Consider the following 27,420-nt stretch of genomic DNA (forward strand, 5'->3'; position numbering starts at 1 on the left):
ATTGTCACTTTCCCCCTTCACAAATATTTTGACTCATAGATACTTACCTAAAACGTTTCAAAGTAGTTTTTTAAAATACAAATTTGGGATAATCAAACTTTTAAAGAACTCACATCACAATCTTAAGTATTTGTATTAGGTTGGTGCAAAAGTCATTACTGTTTTTGCCATTGAAAGTAATGGCAAAAATCGCAATGACTTTTGCACCAACCCGATAATTCCTCATAGGCCATAAGGGTAACTTCTGACAGTGCGAAGAAAGACAGCACTGAATTTGTGGGAAATTTCAACGAGGATTAATAGTGATCTCGTATGGGGATGGAGTGATTAAAAATAGAAATCAAAGTGTTGTTTATTTATTTAGAAGAAAGAGCTGGGTGCAGTGTAGTTCCAACATTTTGGGAGGCTAAGGTAGGTGGATTGCTTGAGTTCAGGAGTTTGAGGCCAGCCTGGGCAACATAACAAGACCATGTCTGTACAAAAAATTATTAAAAGTAGCTGAGCGTTGGGGCACATGCTTGTAGTCCAGCTATGAGGGAAGGGGCAATTGGGAGGATTGCTTGAGCCCAGAAAGTCAAGGCTGCAGAGAGCTATGATTGTACCACAGCACTCCAGCCTGAGCCACAGACAGAGGCTCTGTCTTAATGTAAGTGTCTGGTATTTTAATGTGAAGAATATGAATTTTGAAAATTAAAAGGAAACAAACAATGTACAGTGGAGAGACACTTCACGTGTGCAGAATGAGGGGTTTTAGTTGCCACTGCAGAGAGAATTAAGAATAGCAATAGCAGTGCTGTTTGGGGACAGCAGTTAAGATGTAGAATACTTGTGAGTTCCTGGACCTTTCCTTGATTCAGAGTTGTAAGAGCCATCCTTTATCAACCATTCCTATGACATCTGGGAACCAATGTTTTCAAACACAGTCACATCTCCGATGGTTAAACTAGAGAAGGGATACCTAGAAATCAACATTGCTCAGAGCTAAGGTTACCAAATATCCCATGGGAAATGCTTACAATAAAAATTCACTCGTTGCTTACCTAAAGTTCAAATGTAACTAGCTATAGCGCGTTTTTATTTGCTAAATTTGGTGACTCTACTCACTAGAAAAATAAAATATGGTAGTTGCATTTTAAAAGAACCAGGATTTTGAGAACAATTATTTTCCCCGATTAATAACAGCCTGCCCTTCAGTGGAAGATGGTGCCTGCTCTCCGTGGTCTCCTGAAGTGCTCTGGATCTCTGTCCCCTATCATATGCTGGTGTCCTTCCAGCTGTTCCTGGCAGTCTGACGATCTTAGGCATTCTGGCTTGTCGGTGGCTGGGGAAGACATGGTAATAATAGGCACTTGTAGTTAAGCCCTCATCTCCAGGGTCAGAACAGCTCAGGACTCCTATCTTGTTATACCTTACGGTTTTACACGCAGGCCCAAAACCAGGGCCTCCAGATACTCAGCCCCGCCGATGTACACACTGGCGCCCCTCTGGCGTTTCCTAGATAATGTATTTACGCATCACTTATCCTTTAGACTCTGGGGCAAATATACATTTCATATATTTTCTTATTTAATCTTATATCAGTTTTATGAGGAAAATATTATTCTGTCTTTACTTTTTGAAAGAGAAATTTGTAAAGCTTGTAAGAGAATTGTGAAGCTTGGAATGGTTACCTCATGTGTCCATAGTTCATAAAGATTCAAACACAAAGTCTCCTCCAACGCCCAATCTCTTACCTCTTCTGTACTGCCTGCCTGTCTCCCGTTCTCCCTACACCCTCTCCCCATTCTGCATTTCATGTAAGTCACAAAGGGATTATAATGACTTACAAGGATGTAAAGAGATGAACTGGACTTTGGGACGGGCTGTCTCTGTGAGCTCTATTATCAGGGGGCAAGTGAATTCATCTGTCTGAGACCCAGTTGCCTTAATCTTTAAAACTGGGATACAAATATTGGCTGCATAAATGTATTGGGAGGATTAAATAAATTAACTTTGTAACATATAAGGCACTTGGCACGTGCTTGGTTCTGAAATCTAGGATGCTCACTGTGTATATAACCAAATACCTAACAGTATGAAGTGCCATGGATGTTGTAAAAGAACTAGGTGCAAGGAACAATAGAAACACAAATGAAGAGCCAAATGAGAGAATAGGAAGAAGAGGAAGAGGAGGAAGACGAGGGAGAAGGAGAAGGAGATGATGGGAGCCTTGGGGGAAGGAGATGACTTGTCTCAGGGACTCAAGATAAGGGGTATTAGAATTTGAGCCTACTTTTTCAGTGAGGTTTTTTGGAAGCTGAGGCAAAGCAACTTAGCATAAGCGGCAGGGATACCTTTGAGCCAACAGGGCTCTCAGATTTGCATCTGTAGAAGGTCTGTGTGCAGCAGACTTTGTGGCTCTGAGTTCACCATGGGAAGGGGAAGGTCAGAACTCAGAATTCCTTGAGAATTCCTGAGAATTACTTGAAAATGTCTGGCTCATGACTGAGACATACTTATGTTCTTCATAGAATATACAGTCACTTTTCTGGACTTCCCTTGGGGAAAAAACAGTCTGCCTCAGTTATTTATAGTTTTTTCTGAAAGACAAAACAAAACAAAGTAAATTAAATCTGAGCCAATGCTTGAGGGTAAAGGATTCTGGGCTCAAATGAAATGTTCACTTATTAGTATTTGCTGAGTGACCTTGGCTGGGTTATATCATCTCTCTGGGCCTTTCTTCCTCATCTGTACAGAAAACAGATTAAGAAATTGCATGAACCTCTGTCCGGTGTCCACCTCATGCCTTGCCCTGTGGTAGATGCCTGGTCCAGAGGACAGCCCAGCCTTTCCCATGGTGGTGATCACAACACAGTGAGCATGGGCAGGGGATGAACACAGGGTTAAGATTCACATAACCCAGCAAACATTGATAGTGTTACATCAGAAGGGGACACATGCTGTGAAGAAAATGATGCTGGCTTATAGAATAGAGTGAGGCTGGGATGAACAGCCAGGAGGCAGGGCCAGGCCCTGTTCATACAGCAGTCAGACATGGCTTCTCTGAGGAGGTGACTGTATTAGTCCATTCTCACACTGCTGTAAGGAAATAACTGAGACTGGGTAATTTGTAAGAAAAGAGGTGTATTAGTCTGTTTTCATGCCACTGATAAAGACATACCCAAGACTGGGCAATTTACAAAAGAAAGAGGTTTAATGGACTCACAGTTCCATGTTGCTGGGGAGGGCTCACAATCATAATGATAGGTGAAAGGCACATCTCATAGGGTGGCAGGCAAGAGAAGAGTGAGGGCCAAGTGAAAGGGGTTTCCCTTATCAAACAATCCGATCTCATGAGACTTATTCACTGCAATGAGAACAATATAGGGGAACCATCACCATGATTCAATTATCTCCCACTGGGTCCCTCCCATAACATGCGGGAATTATGGGAGCTACAATTCAAGATGAGATTTGGGTGGGGACACAGCCAAACCATATCAAGAGGTTTAATTGACTCATGGTTCTGCAGATTATACAGGAAGCATAGTGGCTTCTGCTTCTGGGGGGGCCTCAGGAATCTTAACAATCATGGCAGAAGGTAATGGGGAAGCAGGAGTCTTACATGGCTGGAGCAGGAGGAAGAGAGACAGCAGGGAGGTGCCACACACTTGTACAACAACCAGGTCTTGTGATAACTCATTCACTCACTGTCACAAGAACAGCACCAAGGGGATGGTGATAAACCATTCGTGGGAACTCCGCCTTCATAATCCACTCACCTTCCACCAGGCCCTTCCTCCAGCATTGGGATTACAATTCCACATGAAATTTAGTGGGGACACAGATTCAAACCATATCATTCTGCCCCTGGCCCCTTCAAATCTCATGTCCCTCTCACATTACAAAATATACTCATGCCTTCCCAACAGTCCTCCAAAGTCTTAACTCATTCCAGCATTAACTCAAAAGTGTAAAGTCCAAAGTCTCATCTGAGACAAGGCAAATCCCTTCTGTCTGTTTTGTTCTAGTCATGTTAGCAGCCAATTGGGTGGTGCCCACCCACATTGAGGGTGGGTCTTTCTCTCCCAGTCCACCTGCTCAAATGTCGGTCTCCTCTGCCAACACTTACACAGACACATCCAAAAGCAATACTTTACTAGCCATGTAGGCATCCTTCAAATCCAATCAAGTTGACACCTAATATTAACCATCACAGTGACCTTTGATCGGACACTTGCATACATTGAAGGAACCAGTCACGAGAGCTGGCAAGAAGCATGTTCTGGGAGGTTCTTCAAAGAGTTGCCCAACAGACGGCTAGGGAAGAAGGTTATGTCAGGAAGGAATTTGGACTTTCCTGGAAAATGTGGAAGAAACAAGAAGAAATCTCTGCTAGTATCTTGTCTACAGCTTACAAACACTTTGTCTTTTCCACATTGGAGACACACACATGTAGTTTGTGTGCATGTCTATGTATATATCCACACTCTTAAATTAAATGCACTTCAGGGACATAGACCAGGCACATAAACCCTAGATTTTCCCTGCCATCGAAAGGTCCGTTATGACTAGTTTTGGGCAATAAACAGGTGCTGGCCATGTCCACTGCCACTACCCACTTCTACTGATGCCAACACTGCCAGTGCATCATGGTGGCCTCCCCCACAGGCATTCCTCTGGACACTGCAAAAGCAAACTTTCCAATGAATGGCATTAGCAGGGGAATTGAAACCTATTGGCTACTGTGGGCCAGTGCTCCCAGCTTTACTCTGATAGTCTTATAATCTGTGTTTTGTGACATAACCAAGAAAGTTAAAATAGACCTTGAGAATCAGAACAGAGTGGGTATCAAAGGGTTGTGGTGTCATCTCATCAGAGGGGTAATCAGAAAACAAGCACTTAGTACACACAAATGAGTGTGGATATGTAGGCTGGACTGGGAACAGCATCTTCATGAGATTGGAAGTGTAATCAGACAATAGCTTGAGGATAGATATTTGGGTAAGGAGACTTCAGGTGGAAAAATACTTTATGCTGAGAATTACAAAACATTGCAGTCCGGTAAAGAAATACTCCACAATAAAATAAAATCATCAGGAAGGAGTGAGAGAAGAACTGATGGGAGCAAAAGATGGGAGAAGGAGAATTTATCACCCCAGTGAGAACAGGATGAATGGAATCAAGGGGCAAGGGCCTGGAAAGAGTTAGAAATAGGAGTACCAAAAAAATGTTATTTTCCCCTGATGAATAGTGAGGATCAGTTTGGCCTCCCATAGCACCCTCTGTGTTCCTAGTGTTTTATGTGTATGCAGTAACCTGACGTGTGGCATTTAGTGAGAATAGGTACTTTTTCTTGGTGGCACTGACATCTGACCGTAATGCCATATAGCCATATACAAGCCTCACAATGGTTTTCGTCAAAGAAAGGTTTACTCAGAATACAATGAAGTTCTGTGCTTTTGCTAAAATCTGCACAAAACACCTAAAGACTAACAGTTTAGGAAAGATGACAAAAAGTACTACCTCTTAGTTCAGAAACGGCATTGACTGGGTGTGGTTCACATCTGACATAAGGCAGAATACTCATTTTGAAGTGTATCTTGTGGATTTGCTAGCAGGAAAAGTGGAACAACTACAAGAGCCATACTCACATCTGTGCAAAGTTAATGAATGACTTTCCATATTTTTGGTGCTCTGCTATATTTAAAATTGAATGCCCTATCATGTAATAAAAATACCAAACTACTTATATGAACAGTGAAAGAGGGTGAGGCCAGTTTAAATTAACTGAAATCAACAAGATTATTTAGGAGAATAGAAGCAATATTGTACAAAGATTGACCAAAGACCAGACTGGCTAAGTTATCATTTCTCTCCCTTTGATGGCCTTTAAGTTGGGATTTCCTTCCAAGTTGGGTTTATTTTTCATTTATCTGGGAAGAGTGTGGTTTAGTGAAATTTTAAAGTTATGCCTTTACTTTACTGCATCTAAGAAACAAAAAGAGACATGACTGTAATAATTTCAAGGTAATTTGATACAGGTATGTATTCGTCTGTTTTCACATTGCTGATAAAGACATACCCAAGACTGGGCAATTTACAAAAGAAAGAGGTTTAATTGGACTTACAGTTTCACACAGCTGGGGAGGCCTCACAATCATGGCAGGAGGCAAGGAGGAGCAAGTCACATATTACGTGGATGGCAGCAGGCAAAGAGAGAGCTTGTGCAGGGAAACTTCCCTTTTTAAAAACGTTAGATCTCATGAAACACATTCACTATCACAAGAACAGCATGCGAAAGACCCACTCCCATGATTCAGTTGTCTCCCACTGGGTTCCTCCCTCAATGTGTGAGAATTATGGGAGCTACAAGAGGAGATTTGGGTGGGAACACAGAGCTGAAGCATATCAAGATATAAGAGAAAAGATTGTATTATAAAACTGACCCTAACCTGGGCACCTCCATCTACTACTTCTTCCTCTCCACTAGCATCTCAGCCTTCATCCGCACCCCCATCTCTCACTATATGAGCTACGTGGACAATCTGGTGTGTGAGCTTCCAAACATTTTCTATACATATGTAATTTAATTATAAAATCATATCATCTCCACATACAGGAATGTCTCAGCCTCAGTGCTATTGACACATGAGCCAGATAAGTCTTTGAGGTGGGGGGCTGTCCTGTGCGCTGAGGCATGTTTATCGGGATCCCTGGCCTCCACTCACCAGGTGCTAAGAGCATGCTCCCCACAGCCTTGATGTCTCCAGACATCATGAAATATCTCTAGCAGGCAATATCACTCTTGATTGGGAATAATTGATACGAAGGCTTAGTTTTACAATTTGTTTATATATGTATATATATGTGTATATATATAGATATATATAATATCTACATATATACACATATTTTTATATATATATGTATATATAGAGAGTAACCATTTTATTACAAAACCGTTTTGCTCTCTTTCTGCCTACTGCTTTTCCCAATCAAAATCATTGACAAAATTCTGTAACATATAATTAATGCTATTTAATTACATTCCATGAATGCTTCATATTCTGTCCAGTGAATATAACATTGCTCCATGGATTTATCCCACCATTCTTTCATCTATGGGCATTAACATGGTTTCTAGTTCTTGACCTCCAAATGGCAATGCTGTAATGAGTGTCATGGTGCATGTGCCTTTACAGATCCCCAGAAATGGAATTGTAGCATAAGAATTTTATTTTATTTTATTTTTTGGGACAAGGTTTTGCTCTGTCACTCATGCTGGAGTGCAGTGGCATAATCACCGCTCACTTCAGCCTCGACTTTCTGAACTCAAAGAATCTTCCTGCCTCAGCCTCACAAGTAGTTGGAACTACAGGCATGCATGCCCATGCCTGGTTAATGTTTAAAAATTTTTTGTGGAGTCTGAGTCTCTCTCTATGTTGCCTAGGCTTGTCTAGAACTCCCAGGCTCAAGCAATATCCCCACCTTGGCCTTCCAAAGGACTGGGGTTACAGGCATGAGCCATGGTGCTTGGCCTTATGTATTTTTAATTTTATTAGATATTGCCAGATCACCTAATGGCAGCCTTTGAAAAAAACTTTTAAAACTCTAAATTTTATGTATAAGACTGATACGAGTGATTAGTTAAGTGATTTCTTGAACGTGAAAAGAAATACAAATATATTCAAAGTCTGCCTTTTGGTTTTAGTCCTAAAAATTACAATTTTTTATGCAGGAGGAAGTTTGGATTAACAGTTTAATCATCAGATCTTTCAAATTTCTTGTTTGTCAGGGGTTTTGAGTATAGTCACCAATTAAAATGAATAAACTGCAAAATTAAATTCTGTGCCAAGAGTGTTACTTTATTCTGTAATCAATTTACCTTGTGTTAAGTATTTCAAGACTAGAAATGAAAATGGAATGGGGGACTGGATTAAAGTTGTCTTAAGTGATGGAATAATATAAATATGCCTTGTGAGTTTCCTTAGGATTAATGAGTGGCTGAAACCCTGCAACTTAACGTCACCATGCAAGTCGGCACAGTCTGAGTTATGTGTCACTATCCAATGATGGGTGAAAATAGTTCTGTTTGATAGTTTGGATCATTTTAATGTACTATTTTATTCCCCACTCAACAGCTCAGGATAGCTTTTAAGCAACATGCTTTCAATTGTTTTACTCTTTTCCCCTTTTAGAGTTCTCCGGTTGAAAGAAAAAAGCGCAACCTGGCTTCTGAATTCCAAGAACACACTACACAGTGGTAAGAAAATTAAGGTCTATTTTTTTTTTTCTTCTTGAGGACTTGAGTGCCTCAGCAAGTGTGATAGTGGGAGATGTTATTTCTGATGGTTATTGTGCTGTATGTGTAGCTGTCTTCTGGAAGTAGAGGCTGCTGGGATCTTCCCTGGACTTGTGTATCAGGGAGAAAGAACTAATTTAAAATAAAGCAAAATATGTATCTACTCTTTACTAGGTTAACTTTAAAAAATAGACAAGTAATTGCGAAGTTTGCAATACATATGCATTACTTGTCTATTTTTGCAAGTAAATAGTTGCATGTGTCTATAGTTGCACCTGGGTGCCGGTGCAACAAGAGTGTTGCTCTCCAAGCTGTTGGGAATGGAAGTGTTAGCTCTAAGTCTCACAGAGCTTTCGGGCTTTGCTTGAAGCCTTTTAATGTTACAGGAAGATTTTGTTCTGTCAATTTCTCTCATGCAATGTAATTGGACTTCTCTAATTCCTCTTTTCTCCTTGGTTATTTCTCCTAGTAAGAGAAATTAGCTTTATGCGCCTTCAATATTGTGGTTATATGCCAGTTTAAAATGGAATAATCTCATTTGCTGCATTTTGGTTTGATATTGTGCATGAAATTTAGAAATAATTTCCATTTAAAATTACAAGTGATATCACAACATTATGAAAGGTTTAGGGAAAGAGACATTGAAAAAACTATTCCACTGATAATTTAGCATAGCAACAGTTACTGGTTTGTTACCAACTTCATATGTATTTTTTCCTTTTACACATACGATTTAAAATTCTGACTTTAAATCAATTACTTTTTAATATGTAATACCTGCCAATGGGGCAAAATGTTAAGAACTCCAAAATTGTGTATATGAAATGTATTTGTCTCTCCTTCCTTCTTTGCCCCATGCCAGCTAGTTCCCTTTCCAGGACACATCTGATGTTTCTGGTTTCTAATTTACAGGTCCTTCGAGATTATTTACATTGTTTGCAGTCTGTTGCTATGCTAAACAATGCTTTGAAAAGGAGTAGAACATCTTTATGCATATGCTGTCTCTCCTATGTTCTAGTTCTTGGATGGAAGGAAAAGGCTGCCACTCAATATCTAAAGCAAAAATCTGACTTTATTGCTTGCTAAACAAGAGACAACAGTGCTTGTAGGACACAGTTCTGTTAAAACAAAGCAAATGCTGATCATATATAGGGTTTGGGAAGCATTAAGTTCAGGAATTAAAACACTGTGAGAAGTGTGTTTGGAAATTAATTGACCTTTAGCAGTGAAAGCTTGGCATTTGGAGTGTGCCTGTTGCTAATAGTTGGATTTCAGAAGTAAGGCTGTTATTGATTGGCTAGCTTTCAGAAGTGTGTTACTAAAGTGGATTGTCGCTGACCAATTTTGATGTGTTTTTTCGTGTGTGTGTGAGACGGAGTCTCGCTCTGTTGTCAGGCTGGAGTGTAGTGGCGCGATCTTGGCTCACTGAAACCTCTGTCTTCCCAGTTCAAGTGTTCCTCCTGCCTCAGTCTCCCAAGTAGCTGGGTCTACAGGCGTGCACCACCACGCCCAGCTAATGTTGTATGTTTAGTAGAGACGGGGTCTCACCATGTTGGCCAGGACGGTCTCCATCTCTTGACCTCGTGATGCGTCCGCCTCAGCCTCCCAAAGTGCTAGGATTACAGGCGTGAGCTACCGCGCCCGGCCAATTTTGATGTCTTTCTAACAAGTTGTGGTAGTGACTTGTTGATACCTTAGGACTATGACCAAGAAAGAGTTATCATTTTCCTTTAAAATTTAAATTCTCAACTACGTGAGAAATTTATGGGAAATGGAAGTCCTGGGTCAAATAGTGTGTGCATTTTATATTTTAATTGGCTAGAGATTTACCAATTTACACGCCCACCAGCAATGAATGACAGTGCTCATTTCTCCACAACATAGTGTGTCATCAGGTTTTTGATCTTTGTTAACCTAAGTGAAACATAGTATCTTCCTGAAGTTTTGTTGTCTATTTCTTACAATAAGTAAGGTTGAGAAACTTTGTATATAATGAAAAACTATCACATTTTATTTTCTGTATGTTTTCCTGTCATCTACCCACTTTTAATGGAATTTAAAAAATACTGACTTTTAATGACTCATGTATTAATTAGCCCTGTACATTAAGAGTTGTAAATATTTTCTCCAGTATGTTCTTTGTCTTTTTATTTTGTTTATGGTGTTTATTTGCGGAGAAAAAGCTTCTAAAAACAGGCCTGGACACAGTTGGATTGATCAGTATTTTTTATTGTCTTTTGGGTTTTAGATTACAGTTGGAAAACTCTCTTATTTTGACATTATAATATTTTTGATGCTCTCCTTTATTGCTTTTATGGCTTTATTTTCATTCATTCTTCTGGAATTTGTGCTGGTGTAAGTGTAAAGGAGGATACGATTTTTTAGGTAGCTAGATGCCTCACCACTATTTCTTAGATAATACATTATTTCCCTACTAATGTGAATGAACATCTTTGCTCAAAACTAAAGCTTCCCAAGTATGTTGATTTACTGCTGATCTTTTTCTCTGATCCATCAATTATTATGCTGGCTTTTTATTGATCATAATACCACATGCATTTTTCTGTTTAACTGGCTTCTTGCTAATCACTGTGGTGTTCACATTAAATGAATATTGTGCAATTTACTCAACAACTCTCCCTTTTGTTGCCCTCCATGTAACGTTGGGGAGATTTTTGGCTATAAATCAACAGATACATTTTTTAAAAAACTTTATCTCTGTTTATTCCATAAACCACCTATCATTCTGGGGCAAGGTCTGATTGTCTCTAGTTTAACAAGTACCCCAGGTGATTCCAGGGAAGGCTGATGTTTCATTGCATGCTGCTCTTTGGAGTTGAATCCGATCACACGTGGATCGTATCATCACACAACTGATCCAATCAGTGATGATAAGCGATTGATTTTTCCGGTGACGGTTTGAGTTTTACCACGTCCACACATTATAGATTTATATACATATTCACTTCTATGTGTATATAAGTACATGCAAGTATATAACAAATGGATACTGCTGTGAAGGCGGAATGTATTTGATGTGATACTTTTAGAAATACATGAAATTGTTGAGATTTGATGAGAGTCCATTTATGATTCTTAGTTTTCGTAGAGAAATAGGAAGGGGCTACTGAATGGTCCACCTTAAGACCGAAAAGGGTGAAAGTCCAGAACGAAAGGCCAAACAATGATTTCATTATACAAATGAAATGAGAAAATGCAGTGAAATTCCATCCATCCCTGAGGACTGACTCCATTTAGAGGTTAGAAGAGCAGCCTGGAGTGATCTCACACTTACGGGTTCCGTACCGTCACTGCGGAGCAACTGTAGAAGGGTTGTGACTAAGAATGAAAGGATCAGCACATAAAGTTTTTCGCTTTAACTACCCTTCTGTGGGGTACATAAGAAATCAAACAGATAATGGATCCAGATGGCCCATCCCCTGGTGAATAGTGAACAAGGGGTATCTAAATAGGTGAGTGCAATCTGCAGCAAAAACCCCAAACGAGAACATCGGCCGTGAGTCTCAATTCAGTTTTAGAGGCAGACTGTTAAGTACATTAGGTGATGTCATAGACTGTTTGTGATGAAGAAGATATTGGAAAGAACTAGCTCAGGGAAGTTCTAAATGCAAAAAATCGTGATTTATTCCACTTTCACGGGCCATTGCAATTTGCAGAGACTTTTCCCATTAAAACAGGCTTCATGATACCCAGATTACTGATGAGAAAACTGAGTTGCATGGAGGTGAGATGGTACCCAGCTAGTCACGGTTGGAGCACCTCAGAGAGCACTAGCTCAGCATCTTATGCACACACTTCAACTCAACTCACATTTATGAAAGACCTAGCCTACTTATGCAACCAAAGTATCCGGGGTATCAAGGCGTGTGAATTATCTCTGACACTAAGAATATGAAGCCCGATAGCATCAAATAGGGAGAGGGAGCTTTGTTATGCTTTTATGTGCCTTAATTGTCCTGGAGTCTTCAGCAAGTCTGTGGTGAATGCAGTGGAAAAAGAGCAGACTTCAAAATTAACTTAAAATTTTAATCATTGAAATTAAATCGCAGACATAAATTAGACAGATACCTGTGAAAGCAAACATTTTTTAAAGCTGGGAACTCCCTGCTATGTTGATTCACTTTATAGGATGGCCATACGGAACTGATGTTAATAGCCAACAAACCATTGTCAGATGCATAATAGATTGCTAATTACTCATGGAAACAGACTTTTTGAACTAGAATGGTGCGTTTTAATTGCCTTTTAGTAAGATGCTTTGTCTTTTTCTTCCCCCACCTAGGTCCCATCAGCACTTACCCCAGTGCTGGCCTGAGTCGTAATAGATTCGTAATAGACACGTTTATGTATTAATAATAATAAAGATAAATTATGTTTGCAAGTGCTTCCCCCTACATTTTATCTCTCTGACAACTCTGGGGGATATGCAGGGCAAGTGTTATTATCTCTACTGATGATGAACCAAGGCATGATAAAGTCAGGAGGTTTTTCAAAATTTCACGAGTGAATCAGGATTCAAGGTCTGGTTTTGTTACTTGACAATATCCTGTTCTGTATATAATAAACCACCCTGTGCTACGACATGAAACTCACAGTGCTAAGGCAACAGGATGTGGCCACTGGTGTGAATTCTGTCCCTGTCAACTGTGCGTTCTTTACCTCTTTGAGACATAGTTTATTCATTCTTAAATTGGTAAAAATAGTAGCTATTCCTATTTACAAAGTTTTGATGAGACTCCATTGAAATAATACATAAGGAATTTCTTCGAACTTTTCCACAGTGTTTCTCACCTAGAGCTCTTGAATGGGCTTCAGTGGGTCTGTAAAATCTGTAACGTTATATAAAATTTGATGCTTACTTGTATATAATGCATTTATTTTTTCTGGCGAAAGTGCTAACAATTTTATAAGATTTTCAGATTTCTGTGATTAAAAAGATTAGAATTATGCAAAACATGATGCACAATATTAGTATGGTGTTATTAATACAAAATATCTTTTCTGATATTTTAACACATTCTTTTTAGAAAATATGAAAAATACAGAAAAGCACAAAAAGAAAATAATAGTCATCCAAAAACATGTCATTTAGAGAGAATCAACATAGCAATGTCACATTGTTGATGTGGATTGTTATGGCTGATACCACACTGCGGCATTTTTTTATAAATAAAAAAGTTGTGGGGACAGCACAAAATATATTTTATGTATTACATATATAGTTTACGTGCATATACATTTGTAGGATTGGGATCATTTTCAATATGTGAACATGGACTTACTGGTATAATATTTTTCTACATGATGTTTAACATCTGCCTTGAAATCTCTATATAGTTATTCCATAATTTCTATACCTAATATTCTAGGTTTAGAGTATTGTATTGTACCTTCAAATTTGTTTTCGTTTTTGTCATTTTAACTAATATCACAATATATATGCTTCTACATGTAATTATACTACATATTCATAAATTTTATGTATTTTCTGAAATCAACTTATATATCTCTGGCTTTTCTAACTGAATGGTCAATTATTAAGTATTCCCTTCTCCCAGATGTACTTTAGCTTTTTATTACCATGTTTCCAAAAATCTTACTGGATTTAAACAAAATTAATTATGCCTATTAATTCTTTGGGGGAAGAATTTTAATATTGATACTTCTTTTCTAAAATATAATTTGTCACTTCTTTAATCCAGAATCAATACCCTTGAGCATCTTCTCTTTTGACCTAATGCAGTAAATTCTTTTGAAATTTCCATAGTAAATAATGTTTTCATTCTTAGAGGAAATTGTTCTTGAACATGATATAATATTTTTAAACTACATTTCCAAATTAAATTGTCAATATTTGATTTAGAATTTTTTCATTTATAATTATGAGGAAGATTGGTCTGTAAATTTATATTTCTGGAGTTTTTCACTTTTTCAAATATCTGCGTAGGGATTGCCATAAAAAATGGAAAAGTCTTCCATCTTTCTCCACAAGGAATTTTAGAAAATTGTGAAATTTTCTTCCCTATTTATTCATTAAGCTTTTTGGCATCATTTATGTTTTCTTTACCAATCATCTGTTTAATTTAAATTTTTAATTTGTCAGAATACAATATTACACAATTTTTACTCATGTCTGTGGTCATATTCATTGTTTTTTGCAGTTTTATATATATAGGTTTTTTCTCTTTTCTATTTGATTAGGCCTGCGAAATGTTTGATCAGAAATTTTTTTTCTACAAAGAATCCACTCTTAGATTTGTGTATTTTGTCTATAATTTACTTTCTAATTCATTAATTTCTGCTGTTATTTTTCCCCCTTTTTGTTTTCCTTAAATTGTCTTTGTTCTTGTTTTTCCATTTTTAAAAATTGAACACTTATTTTAGTAATTTTCATTCTTTCTGATGTCCTGATAAAAGTCTTACAGGCTATAGGTTTGCTCTGGTATATAACTGCATCAGCATTCCAGATGTTTTTGTCAATTATGTTTTCACTTTCATTAGTGTCAAAATAATCCTTAGTGGTGTGCTTGATTTTTAGTGGAATTGTTTTTTGTTTTAGACAGAGTTTCGCTCTTATTGCCCAGGCTGGAGTGCCATGGTGTGATCTCGGCTCACTGTAACCTCCATCTCCTGGGTTAAAGCAATTCTCCTGCCTCAGCCTCCCGAGTAGCTGGGATTACAGGCATGTGCCACCACGCCCGGCTTATTTTGTATTTTTAGTAGAGACGGAGTTTCTCCATGTTGTGGTGCAATTGTTTTTTGAGGGAATAATTTGTGATGTGGTAATTTTGGACTGTCTTTTTTTCTATTTTTTGGGCTTATGAGAGTATAGAGCGTACTATATAATTACTATTTGCCAATATTCTTTGTAGGCTTGATAGGAAATATATCATCCTTTTCTCTTGTAAGACGCCAAACTTTCTGTAAACATAATAAATCTTATTATTATTTGGAACTTCTTTCTCTATGCCCCACTCAGGTGTATACGTATTTGCATACTTCAGCTGTGAAAGATGGAGGAAGGTCCCACTACTGTTAACTTCTCTTTATTCCTCGAATAATTTGTGATTACTGTATTTTGAACAATATTATTTGGAGCTTAAAGATTTATGACTTTCATGGTTTCCTTTTGTTTATCATCAAAATACTATAACTCTCTTCATTTTAGGAAATGGCTTTTTCTTCTAATTCTCTGTTGTCTGATAAGAATATGAAAACTCCTATTTTCTCTTCTTATATTTATTTTATTTCTTCTTGCCTTTAGCTGTTACATCTTTGCCTAATCACTTAATAATGCTTATGTGCCAATTTCTTTTAAGTGTTAGGGCTGTTAAATAATACTAGGTTGAATTTGATTAACTCACCGCTTGAACTAACCAAATCAAACCATGTGGCTGTCTTTTACTTTGCAGTTTAGGGTAGATGTGTATGTTATTATTACAGATGTCATTGTGCTTCCTTTCTTTATCTTGTTTTATTCTCATTAAAAATATTTTTTCCTCTTATTTCCCTAGTAAGTTTTTAAAAAATATGAACTCTGTTTTCTTTGCTCTTTTCTGTAGCAATTTTATTTTAAATTCTACTAGTAATATACTTTATCAAAATGCTTTTAATAATATTAGTATTTTAAACACATTTATGTTTATTAAGCCGCTGACATAGAAATAAAGCACTAAATACTGATTAGCCTCCATGTAAAGTGAGAATATTAGTAGTCTTTAGTTCCCATATTATATCTAGGCCCATCTCCCAGTTTTTGTTGGTGTCACTTGTGATTTTAGAGTGGGATTATAGACATTTTATCGTATTATGTTGTAGGGCTTTTCTCTTAGTAAGCTGAAGCAGATCCTGAACAAATATGCCCAGGGATACCTGTGTTCTTTCTCCAAACTTCTTTCATGTCCCTTCACATGTAGACACCAACTTTTTGGGCCACAGAATTTTCTTTTTTCTTTCTTTCTTTCTTTCTTTTTTTTTTTTTTTTTTTTTGAGATAAGGTCTTGCTCTGTCACCCAGGCTGGAGTGCAGTGGCACAATCATGGCTCAGTACACCCTCAACTTCATGGGGTAAGCTTTTCTCCTGCTTCAGCCTCCCAAGTAGCTGGAACTACAGTTGTGTGCCACTAGGCCTGTCTAATTTTTGTGTTTTTTGTAGTGACGGGGTCTTTGCCATGTTGCCCAGGCTGGCCTTGAACTGCCAGACTCAAGCAGTCCACCTGCCTTAGCCTCTGAAAGGGTTGGGATTATAGGCATGAACCACTGTGCTCGGCCGACAAGATTCTTTTTTTTTTAAATTATTATACTTTAAGTTCTAGGGTACATGTGCATAACGTGAAGGTTTGTTACATGTGTATACTTGTGCCATGTTGGTGTGCTGCACCCATAAGATTCTTTAATAAAATATTTTCCTGTCAAAACTTGGTGGATGTGTCAGGTTGATGCAAAACTGTGATTACTTTTGCACCAACCTAGTGGTTTTATTGTAAGAAGGCCTTTGATTATACAAAGGGCGAAAGGCTTGTGTATACATGTCAGAATTTAAAAAAATACTCTGCTGATGAAACTTTTTCTGTCCTAGCATTAAAAAAAAATTGTGCTTTCCACGAATTTTGTCTGGAATATACATGGGCGTTTTGATCAGCCAGTGCAGGCTGCCTTGTGGGTCAGTCCACTCTGTTGAATAAGGGGACAGTCACCAGTTTTGGGAGCAGCCACTACAAGGGGCTTCATGATGGTGGAATGTGATAAGGAGAAACCACTTCACAGAACACCAGATTCCAATTTTGTCTTGGTTGTTAAATGCCATGTGAGTCGCTGAGCCCCAGGTGCTCATCTGTGAAATGGGGGTGTTAGAGAAGATTTTCTCAGGAAGCCCAATTCCTGAAGCAATTCAACCCAAAGTGGTAAAACTGTTTGCTGCATTAGCATTAAATTAAGTTTTAATTAGGCTGTCTGTGTTTTCAGTTGAAAAAAAATAAATTATGACAGAAAAGTACTAGAACTGAACAGGTACTTTACACTTTATGGAAAGCAGAATAATGGCTCCCCCAAAGATGTCCACATTCTAATCCCCAGAACCCATATTGCCTTACATGGCAAAGAAGAATGAAGATTACAGATGGAATTAAGGTTGTTAATCAGCTGACCTTAAAGTAAGGAGAATATCTGAAATTATTCTGCTGGATCCAATGTAATCACAGGGGTCTGTAAAAGTGGAAGAGGGAGGCAGGAGAGATCAGAGAGATGAAGTGCAAGAAGGTCTCCAGGCACCATTGCTGGCTTTGAAGACAGTGGTGGAAGGAGCCTCAAGCCAAAGAAAGTGAGCAGTCTATAGAAGATGGAAGACTTCAGGAGGAACACGGCCCTCCGGACACCTTGATTTTAACCTAGAGACCCATTGATATGGTTTGGATGTTTGTTCCCTCCAAATCTCGGTTAAAATGTGATTCCCCATGTTGAAGGTGTGACCTGGTGGAAGGTAATTGGTTCTGGGGGCAGATTCTTCATGAATGGTTTGGCACCATCTCCTTGGTGATAAGTGAGTTCTTGCTCAGAGTTCCATGCAAATTCAGTGAGTTTTCTGTGAAACTCTGAGCAAGAACTCACTTATCACCAAAGTGTGTGGCACTTCCCACCTCACTCTTTTGTTCCTGCTCTCCCATGATGTGCTGGCTTCCGCTTCACCTTCTACCATGAGTGAAAGCTCCCTAAGGCCTCATTAGAAGCCGAACAGATGCAGATATTGGTGCCATGCTTGCACAGCCTGCAGAACTCTGAGTCAATTAAACTTCTTCTCTTTATAAATTACCCAGTCTCAGATGTTTCTTTATAACAACACAAAAACAGCCTAATACAGAAAATTGGAACCAAGGAGTGGGGCATTCCTATAAAGATATCTGTAGACGAGGAAGCAGCTTTGGAACTGGGTAACAGGCAGAGGTTGGAATAGTGTGGAGGGCTCAGAAGAAGACAAGATGATGAGGAAAGTCTGAAACTTCCTAAAGACTGGTCATATTGTTGTGACCAAAATGCTGACAGAGATATGAACAGTGAAGGCCAGGCTGATATGATCTTAGATGAAGATGAGGAACTTACTGGGAACTGAAGCAAAGGTCACCCTTGTTATGCTTTACCAAAGAACTTGCCTGCATTGTGTTCATGTCCTAAGGATTTGTGGAACTTTGAACTTGACAGTGATGATTTAGGGTATCTGGCAGAAAACATTTCTAAGCAATAAAGCCTTTAAGAGGTGGACTGGCAGATATAGGGGCAAAGAAATGACTTAAGATTGGAACTTATATTTAAGGGGGAAGCAGAACATAAAAATTTGAAAAATTTGCAACCTGTCCATGTGATAGAAAAGAAAAGTCTAGTTTTAGGGGAAGCATCCAAGTGGGCTGCAGAACAACTTACTAGAGAGATTTGCATGACTAAAAAGAAGCCAAGTGCTGATGGCCAACATGATTGGAAAAAGGCCCTGAAGGCATTTTAGGGATCTACAAGGCAGCCCCTCCCATTACAGATTCAGAAGCCTAGGAGGAAAGAATGGTTTTGTGGGCCAGGTCCGAGGTGCCAATGGCCTAAGACACCCAGGAAATTGATCCCTGCATCCTCACTTCTCTGGCTCCAGCCTTGGCTCAAAGGGTCCCACGTGTAGCTTGGGCCATGGCTCTGGAGGGCACAAGCCATAAGCTTTGGTGGCTTCCACATGGTATTAAGCCTGTAGGTGCTCAGAATGCAAGAGTAAAGGATGCTTGGCAACTTGCACCTAGATTTCAGAGGATGTATGTGAGAGCCTGGGTGCTCAGGGAGAAGCCTGATGCAGGGGTGGAGCCATCACAGAGAATCTCTACTAGGGCAATGCCAAGGGGAAATGTCGGGGTCTGGAAAGGCCACAGGAACTTGACAGCCTGTGAGAGCAGCCACAGGGGCTGCACCCCCCAAAGCCACAGGGGTGGAGCTGTCCAAGACCTTGGGAGCCCATCCCTTGCACCAGTGTGCCCTGAATGCGGGACATGGGGTCAAAGAAGATTATTTTGGAGCTTTAAGATTTAATGATTGCCCTGCTGGCCTGTAGCCCCTTTCTTTTGGCTGATTTCTCTTTTTTGGAACAAGAATGTTTACCTAATGCCTGTACCCCCATTGTATCTTGAAAGTAAGTAACTTGTCTTTGATTTCACAGGCTCATGTGTGGAAGAAACTCATCTCCAGATGAGACTTTGGACTTCAGGACTTTTGAATTGGGGCTAGAATGAGTTAAGACTTTGGGGAACTGTTGGGAGAGATGATTGTATTTTGCAGTGTGAGAAGGACATGATATTTTAGGGGCCATGGTGCTGAATGATATATTGAGTGTCTATCACCTCCAAATCTCATGTTGAAATGTAATTCCTCATGCTGGTGATGGGGCTTGGTGGGAGGTGATTGGATCATGGGGGCAGATTCCTCGTGAATGATTTAACACCATCCCCTTGGTGATGAGTGAGATTTTCTCTGAGTTCACATGCGGTCTGCTTGTTTAAAAGTGCATGGCACCTCTGTGCTCTCTCTTACTCCTGTTTTTGCCACGTGTCTTGCCTGCTCCTGCTTTGCCTTCTGCCATAAGTAAAAGCTCCCTGAAGCCCTCTCCAGAGGCCAGGCAGATGCATATGCCAGTGCCATGCTTGCACGGCCTGTAGAACCCTGAGCCAGTGCAACCTCTTTTCTTTAATACACCCATTTAGACTGCTGACCTTAAGAATTATATGAGACATATGTGTTGTTTTAAGCCACTAGGTTTGTGGTAATTTGTTACAGTAGTACTAGGAAATCAATACACATATATTATTACCTTTTTCATGGAAAAAGCTTTATGTCATGAAAACTGTGTGCTCCACTCTCTCCCCTGTCAACCCAGTATCTTGCTTCTAGTACTTCTTCATCTGGCTGTTCATGTACAGCCTTTATAATATCCTTTATAACAAACTGGTAAACGTAGTAAAGTACTTCCCTGCATTCTGTGAGCTGTCTTACCAAATTGTAAAACCCAAGGATGGGAGTCATGGGAACCACTAATTTATAGCTGTTGGGTCAAAAGCGCAAGCCACAACCTGGGGCCTGTGATTGGCATATGAAGTGGGGGCAGTTCTGTGCGGCAGAGCTCTTAAGCTCTGGGATCTAGCACTAGCTCCGGATAGATGGTGTGACACTATTCTTACATATGGTGTCAAAAGTGGTGTGTGAGAGTGTAGGGAAGCAGTGTGCTTTCCTCATGATAGTGAAACAATAGAGTTGAGAGGGTCTACTCAACCAGAAGAAAAAATAACTTTGCATTTTTAGGGATTTTTAATGTCTATTAAGGAAGATACGGATTCTGGAAAATGTTAACTAATGCTATTTTTAGCATCGTTTTTATTGGTGCATCATTGACATCAAATGACCCTGGGCATGACTCTTGCATTCCCAGGAGAGTATCTTGAAGCTTTAGAGGGATATCTCAAAGCATTCCACACCCCCAAATGCAGACGGGAATGAAGAGGGATTTGGGACTCTAACTATGAAATAGTCTCCTCTCTTGCTGAGTTTATAATTTTAGTAGATCTTCTTTGATAAGGTGAACATTAATCCTCTGATTCTCAGGATTCAAGAGAGAAACTTCCTAGTGCCAAGGGCAAGTAAGGAATTAGGGAATTGGGGCAGCTGAGTCCTAGCCCTGGCTCTACTGGTAGCTGCTGTAGAGATCCCCTTTCCCTTCCATGTGTTGGATGAGAATGGTTAAGTCAATGAGCCCCAGTGTCTCATTTGCTGTTAAAATATAAATATATTCATGATATGATGGTAAACAAGTGATAGATAACATCTATCTAGGTGGTGAAGTATTGACCAACAATCTAGATGGTAAAGTATTGATACCTATCTAGATGGCAAAATAATAATAACTAGTTATTATTATTGTTAATAAAATAGTTAACATTTGCCGAGCACTTACTCTGACCAGGTTCACTAGATCCTTGGACTCTCACAATCACAATGTGGTTTTGGAAATAGTTTATCCTTTATACAAACCAATGCTCCAGAGCCTTGGTTTTCATCCAGTCACATGAGTCTCTGGTTCCTCGGGGCACCGAGGTCAACATGTTCCATTGCTCAGCTTTTCCTTCTTCACCTTTGGTGCATTATTAGGAGTATAAGCCATGTGGGATAGAGCATGGGGAATGAGGTTCCTAGGATAGAAATCAATGGGTAAATGTGAGAATGTTCATAAGCAGACCAGGAAAGCCAGGATGACCTCCTGAAGGAGGAAGGTGCTGAATTACAGGTTTCAGTGGCTCGAAACTGAAGGACACAGAGGGTGAGTGGGAGTCGGGTGAGGCTGGAGTCAGGAGGATGAATGGTCCAGCTGCAATTCTTCACTCCGCTGGTATCAGGCCATGAGGTGCTCTTGGTTAGGCACATATTTGGTCTTTGTCTTTACGTAGGTTATATGAGTATAACAAAATTCAGAATTTTCCCAAAGTTTCAACAGTGGCCGTACTACATATAGAGAATCATACGAAAAAACATTCATAGGGCTCTGGTACTTTTTATCCATCTATATCAGGAGACCGAAAATAATCACATGCATTTGTCTCATTGCAGTGTCCACCAAAGGTAAAAAAGAATATTATAGATATCAGAATTACCTTCAGTTTCAAGGGGTCGTTAAGTTCTTGATTTGCAAATAAATTTAAATGGTACATTAATGTCTATGTGATTTATTCAGGAAAAATGAAATTCACTATAAATCCAAGAGAAGGAAAATATTCATACTTTTACAAACACATAGTTCCTTTTTTCAGTTGTCCTTCCTTTGTGCTTAAAAGTGATTGTTCTTTAGTTTTGAATTTTTTCTTGTAAAAAGTTCTTGTTTCTCAGATCTGAGACACTCTTGAGTGGGCTTATGAAATTATTAAACTTGGAACTTTGTACATGCACTCTTGGTTTTAAAATAAAATAATAAGATTGAGTACAGTCTGCTGTGGCTTCAAGCTGGGCCCTAAATTGGGTTAATCAAGTTAAGGAAGCCCTAACCTCTAGCTATGATATTTTAGGTATACTGTTCCTCAAGTGGTGGCCTGAAGTGGCAAAATGCTGATTCTCTGAAGGGAAATCCCCTGTTACTTCCTGGGGCCATAGTCACAGGATTTGTAGACTTATTTGATACTTACATGTTCACCAAATTTTTGACACTGATACTGAAATGATATTTAAATCATGGAGACCGACCAGGCCCGGTGGCTCATACCTGTAATCCCACCACTTTGGGAGGGTGAGGCAGGAGGATCACTTGAGGTCAGGAGTTCAAGACTAGCCTGGCCATCGTGATGAAACCCCATCAAATTACCCAGGCATGGTGGCATGTGCCTGTAGTCTTAGCTACTCAGGAGGCTGAGGTGGGAGAATCGCTTGAATCCCGGAGGTGGATGTTGCAGTGAGCCGAGATTGCAGCACTGCAGTGGATGGATGGATCACGAGTCTAAATGACAGAGTGAGACCCTGTCTCACAAAAAAGAAAAAAGTAAATAAATTATAAAGAACTTGGTATAAGGGCATTAGTAAAAAAGTACTTTTTTGCATATTTAATGTTATAAACGTGGAGGAAAATCAGCAAAAGAAATTTACTAATTCGGATATTAATGAGATAGGATGGACAACCTCATTAGTCATGTCAGATTTTATGTAATATTGCCAAAAGACTGAATTTGATGTGTAGCTTACCCATGTCATGAACTAGTTTTTATTGCTTACATGAAAGACAGAGTACTGCGTTCATATAACCAAGTCTAGCCTAGTTAGGCCTCATCCTCACTTTTGGTGAATTCCTGGAGGAAGGACAGTGGCTATGACAATGGGTACCCTCATTCCACAATGGACACTTCTATTTGGATTGGCTGGGACCTCAACCCTTCTCGTATGGCATGGGTTGCATCTTTGTCCTGTGCCATTGGAAGGGCTTATTCTCCGGATGGTCAAATAGGGAAAATAAGTGAAATTTCATTTCCTTTTTGGCATGTAAGCCCCTCAACTCAGAGGTATTTAGGTCATATGAAAGGGAATTTGGTGTGAATATGTAAAGTGACATACAGTGTCCATTTACAACTCAGTAAGGATAAAGTTAAGTGATGAACATGTGGATATGAAAACGAATGTCTGTTGTTATGCATTGAATTGTGTCCCCCTAAAGATGTGAAATCCTGGCTGGGGATGGTGGCTCACACCTGTAATCCCAGCACTTTGGGAGGCCGAGGCAGGTGGATCACCTGAGATCCAGAGTTTAAGACCAGCCTGACCAACATGGAGAAACCCCATCTCTACTAAAAATACAAAATTAGCCAGGCATGGTGGCGCATGCCTGTAATCCCAGCTACCCTGCAGGCTGAGGCAGGAGAATGGCTTGAACTCGGGAGGTGGAGGTTGCCATGAGCCAAGATCACGCCATTGCACTCCAGCCTGAGCAACAAGAGCGAAACTCCATCTCAAAAAAAAAAAAAAATTTGAAGTCCTAACCGCCAGCACCTGTGAATGTGACCTTATTTGGAAATAGGGTCCTTGTAGATGATCAAATTAAGATGATATTATTAGGGTGAGTCCTGATCCAACATGACTGGTGTCCTTATAAAAAAAAAAACAACAAAACAAAAAAAAACAAAATTTGAGCCAGGTATAGTGGCTCATGCCTGTAATCCCAGCACTTTGGGAGGCCAAAATGGGTGGATCACTTTGAGGCCAGGAGTTCGAGGCCAGCCTGGCCAGCATGGCAAAACCCCATCTCTACTAAAAATACCAGAATTAGCTGGGCATGGTGGCACACGCCTGTAATCCCAGCTGCTCAGGAGGCTGAGGCACGATAATTACGATAATTGTTTGAACCCAGGAGGCAGAGGTTGCAGTGAGCAGAGATCACACCACTGCACTCCAGCCTGGGTGACAGAGCTAGAATTTGTCTCACAAAACAAGAAAAATTAGTAAAAAAGAGGAAATTTGGACACAGAGACAGACACACACAAATAGAAGGTGATGTAAAGACATGGGGAGAATGTAACAAGCTGAAGAGTTCCTGAAGCTTCCAGAAGCTAGGTGGGAGGCCTGGAACAGATTCTTCCTCACATCTGTCGGGAGGAACCAACCTCACCAACCTTGATCTTGGCCTTCTGGGTTCCAGAACTGTGAAAGAATGATATATATTTCTGTTGTTGAAGTCATCCAGCTTGTGGTACTTGTTATGACAGCTCTAGCAAACCAATATGAGCTATTTAAGTCCCAGTTTAGCCATTTTGGTTGAAAATTGTACCAGTGGTAGTTATCAGTAAGTTTCCAAGTCAAGCAATTGAGTCACTTCTCTAAACAGTCATCTGAGGGAATAGCATTAGACTGCACTGCAGAGTTACTCTTAAATCAGAACTATGTACTAAGAATGCTGTAGACAAATGCTCATAGAGCTGAATATCCATATGGTTGCCTTGTGCTAGTGTTGATAGGGACTGGTTAAGCAAGGTTTGCTTTCTTTCATCTCTTCTGACACTTCCCTTTGTTATGGACCATGATTTCCCTACATAGGTCATTATGAAATTGAACAGCACCCCCACTGCCCCGCAAACACATAATACACTGTTGACCTTACTATTTCTAATCTTCCCCTGGTGTTATGTATGATGTGTGAAAATCAACAAAGATTTTTTACCTTGCAGTCTACTTAGCAAAAGAACAATGTGCTATCTTTAATTATGCTCTGTTCAGACAGGCTTCTCTTTTAGAATAATTTCACGAAAGCTTATGGAAAAGTTGGTTTTGTTATAAGGCTATGGGTTCCAATCAGCTTCTCTCCTTGATGAGAAAGTTTTCAAGCCTCAGTCTTACAGGAGACCTGTGTGCTCCAGGGAACTCAAAGAGAAATCACCTAGCTAGCTTTTTTTTGGTGGTTTGCTGAAGTTCTGGCAAATTTCCATGGGAGGGAATTAGACACCTAAAATTAGAGGGAAGAATGAAAGATAGAACAAAGAAAGAGAGGAGAAAGGAGGGAAGGAAGCAAGGGAAAAAGAGAGAGAGAGAAGAGAGAGATGGGAAAAGAGAGAGAAGAGAATGCTTGAAAGGAAGAAAAGCAGAAAGGGAAAAAAGAAAAGAAAAAGATATGTAAGAAGATAAGTAAATAGTGAAATTCCAGAGGACACTCACCAATGTTTTTGTGTGTGCATCTGTAATAAGCATGAAATCTATTTTAAAGCACACTAAACCCATTCTCTTTACAGTGAGACTAAGATTATACAGCACTGTGGATATTTCAATTTTGAAAATGTGATGAGCCCTGATAGTGATACCACATTAAACACATCTCCTATTGATTCCTTCTAACCTTGCAAAACGAGCTGCGTGCATTAAGTACCTTTTACTTCAGCCCAGCTGATGGGAGCACAGATGTTAACTGCAGGACTAAATTTCCTTGGAGGTCAGCAGACAGGGCAAGTGGGAGGTGAACGAGGGAGCGTCTTCTGGCCAAGAGATCTTTATCCTTGCTGCCCTCAAATACAGCTTGAGGACAAATGTCTGGACAAGCCTGAATCACAGAGAAATTAAATCAGTCCTTACACTACCTGGATACCCACTGTGTAACCAGCCACATGAAGGTATGTGGCTCCATTAAAACAGGGAGAGCATCCTAACATAAGAATGGAATTCAGGGTTTGCATGGTGGAAGTCATCTCTTTGCCAAAGTCTGTTTACTCTAAGTTAAGGCTTTATTTCAAATGATACAAAGAAATAAATTAAAGTCCTACTGTGATTTCATCTGCTTGTCTTGGATGCGTGCTTTCACCTTTAATGCCTTTGGCCTTATGACACTGCCCTCCCTGATAACAGACACGGAGCAGGTGAGACAGAGACGTCCATTTCTGTGAGTTGCAATGATGCTGCCTCAGATCGCACAATCAAGGGAGCTCTGTCTGAATTTGGAGAAGGGGCTGCATGTGCTGAAATGGAAAGGAAGCAGCCACTGGCTCCTGTCAGTCACCTGGATTGAAACTCCGTTCTCCACCTGCAAGATTCATCCCATGGTTCTGTTTTCTGACCTGGAAAATGGATTGATAGTATCTGGAGGAATAATTACCAGTTAAGATATGTAGTGCATAGTGCTACATATCTTAGTATGTAGATATGCCCTGCATATCCATACTGTCCTCACTAAAAGGTGGCAATTTTTTTTTTTTTTTTTTTTTGCTGCTAGTATTATTGTTAATATTATAAAAATGTTAATTTTTGTCTGCTGGTATGGATGATTCTTCCATACTCGGAGAACCATCTGGAGTTGTAGTAGGGGCCAGAAGTCACCTCAGAGGAGGGAAGGACCCTGCTGTCCACTCTCTGGAATTTGAAGAGTTCTGGGAAGAAACTTCTCAAGTACCTCCTACCTATGCTGGCCATGGCTCACCAGTACCTAGCTAATACATTGAATGAATGAATGAATGAATGAATGAATGAATGAATGAATGTATGTCGGGGTCATCCTGTTCATCACTTTTCCTCCTCAACATGCTTAGTTTAAGGCTTTGCACAGGAAAAGATCTGTAACTATTTGCTGCATTTATTTAAGTTGAAATGAGAGTATTTGGACTGAAGTTGAACATAAAGAACTTGGTGCATAAAGAGTAGCTAAGTCAAATGGGGGTGGGAAGAAAATACAGAGATGCCTCCAATGTGGGGAGACTTTTTGGATGGACACTTCGGGAAAAGTATTTGGGCCAGCCAGGAGGAAAAATAGGATGAGGTCAAAGGGCAAGGGAAAAGGAGAAGTATTGAGGGAGTGTCTCAAGAGCAAGATGATAGCAGCAGGTAGCTCAGAATCCGCAATAGGGTGGGTGTGGTGTAGCTGTGGGACACATGTGTGGTGCAGAGGAACAGCGCATATGATGTGTAAGTTGGGGGTATGCGTGCATGCAAATATGTGGAGCAGGTGTGAGGAGTGCGTGGTGTAGGTATGCACTGTTGATGTGCAGTGTGTATGTGAGTGCCTGTCTGCATACAGGGTGAATGTGTATGATGTGAGTTACAGATGTGTGGTGCAGCTGTGTGTGCCTGACAGTGTGTAATGTAGGCATGTGGTGTTT

The 27,420-nt window shown here is 39.8% G+C and overlaps 1 long non-coding RNA gene across 1 annotated transcript in view; it reads left to right on the top strand.

The window, feature by feature from the left end:
• Positions 1–27,420, top strand: part of LOC107129073 (uncharacterized) — a 523,695-nt gene that overhangs the window by 421,142 nt on the left and 75,133 nt on the right. Inside the window, exon 5 of the long non-coding RNA XR_010585386.1 lies at positions 8,181–8,245. This is a non-coding gene — a long non-coding RNA (uncharacterized lncRNA). The remainder of the gene's footprint in view (positions 1–8,180; positions 8,246–27,420) is intronic.

The sequence above is a fragment of the Macaca fascicularis genome, chromosome 3 (genome assembly GCF_037993035.2).
Source record: "Macaca fascicularis isolate 582-1 chromosome 3, T2T-MFA8v1.1".
NCBI classification, from domain to species: domain Eukaryota; kingdom Metazoa; phylum Chordata; class Mammalia; order Primates; family Cercopithecidae; genus Macaca; species Macaca fascicularis.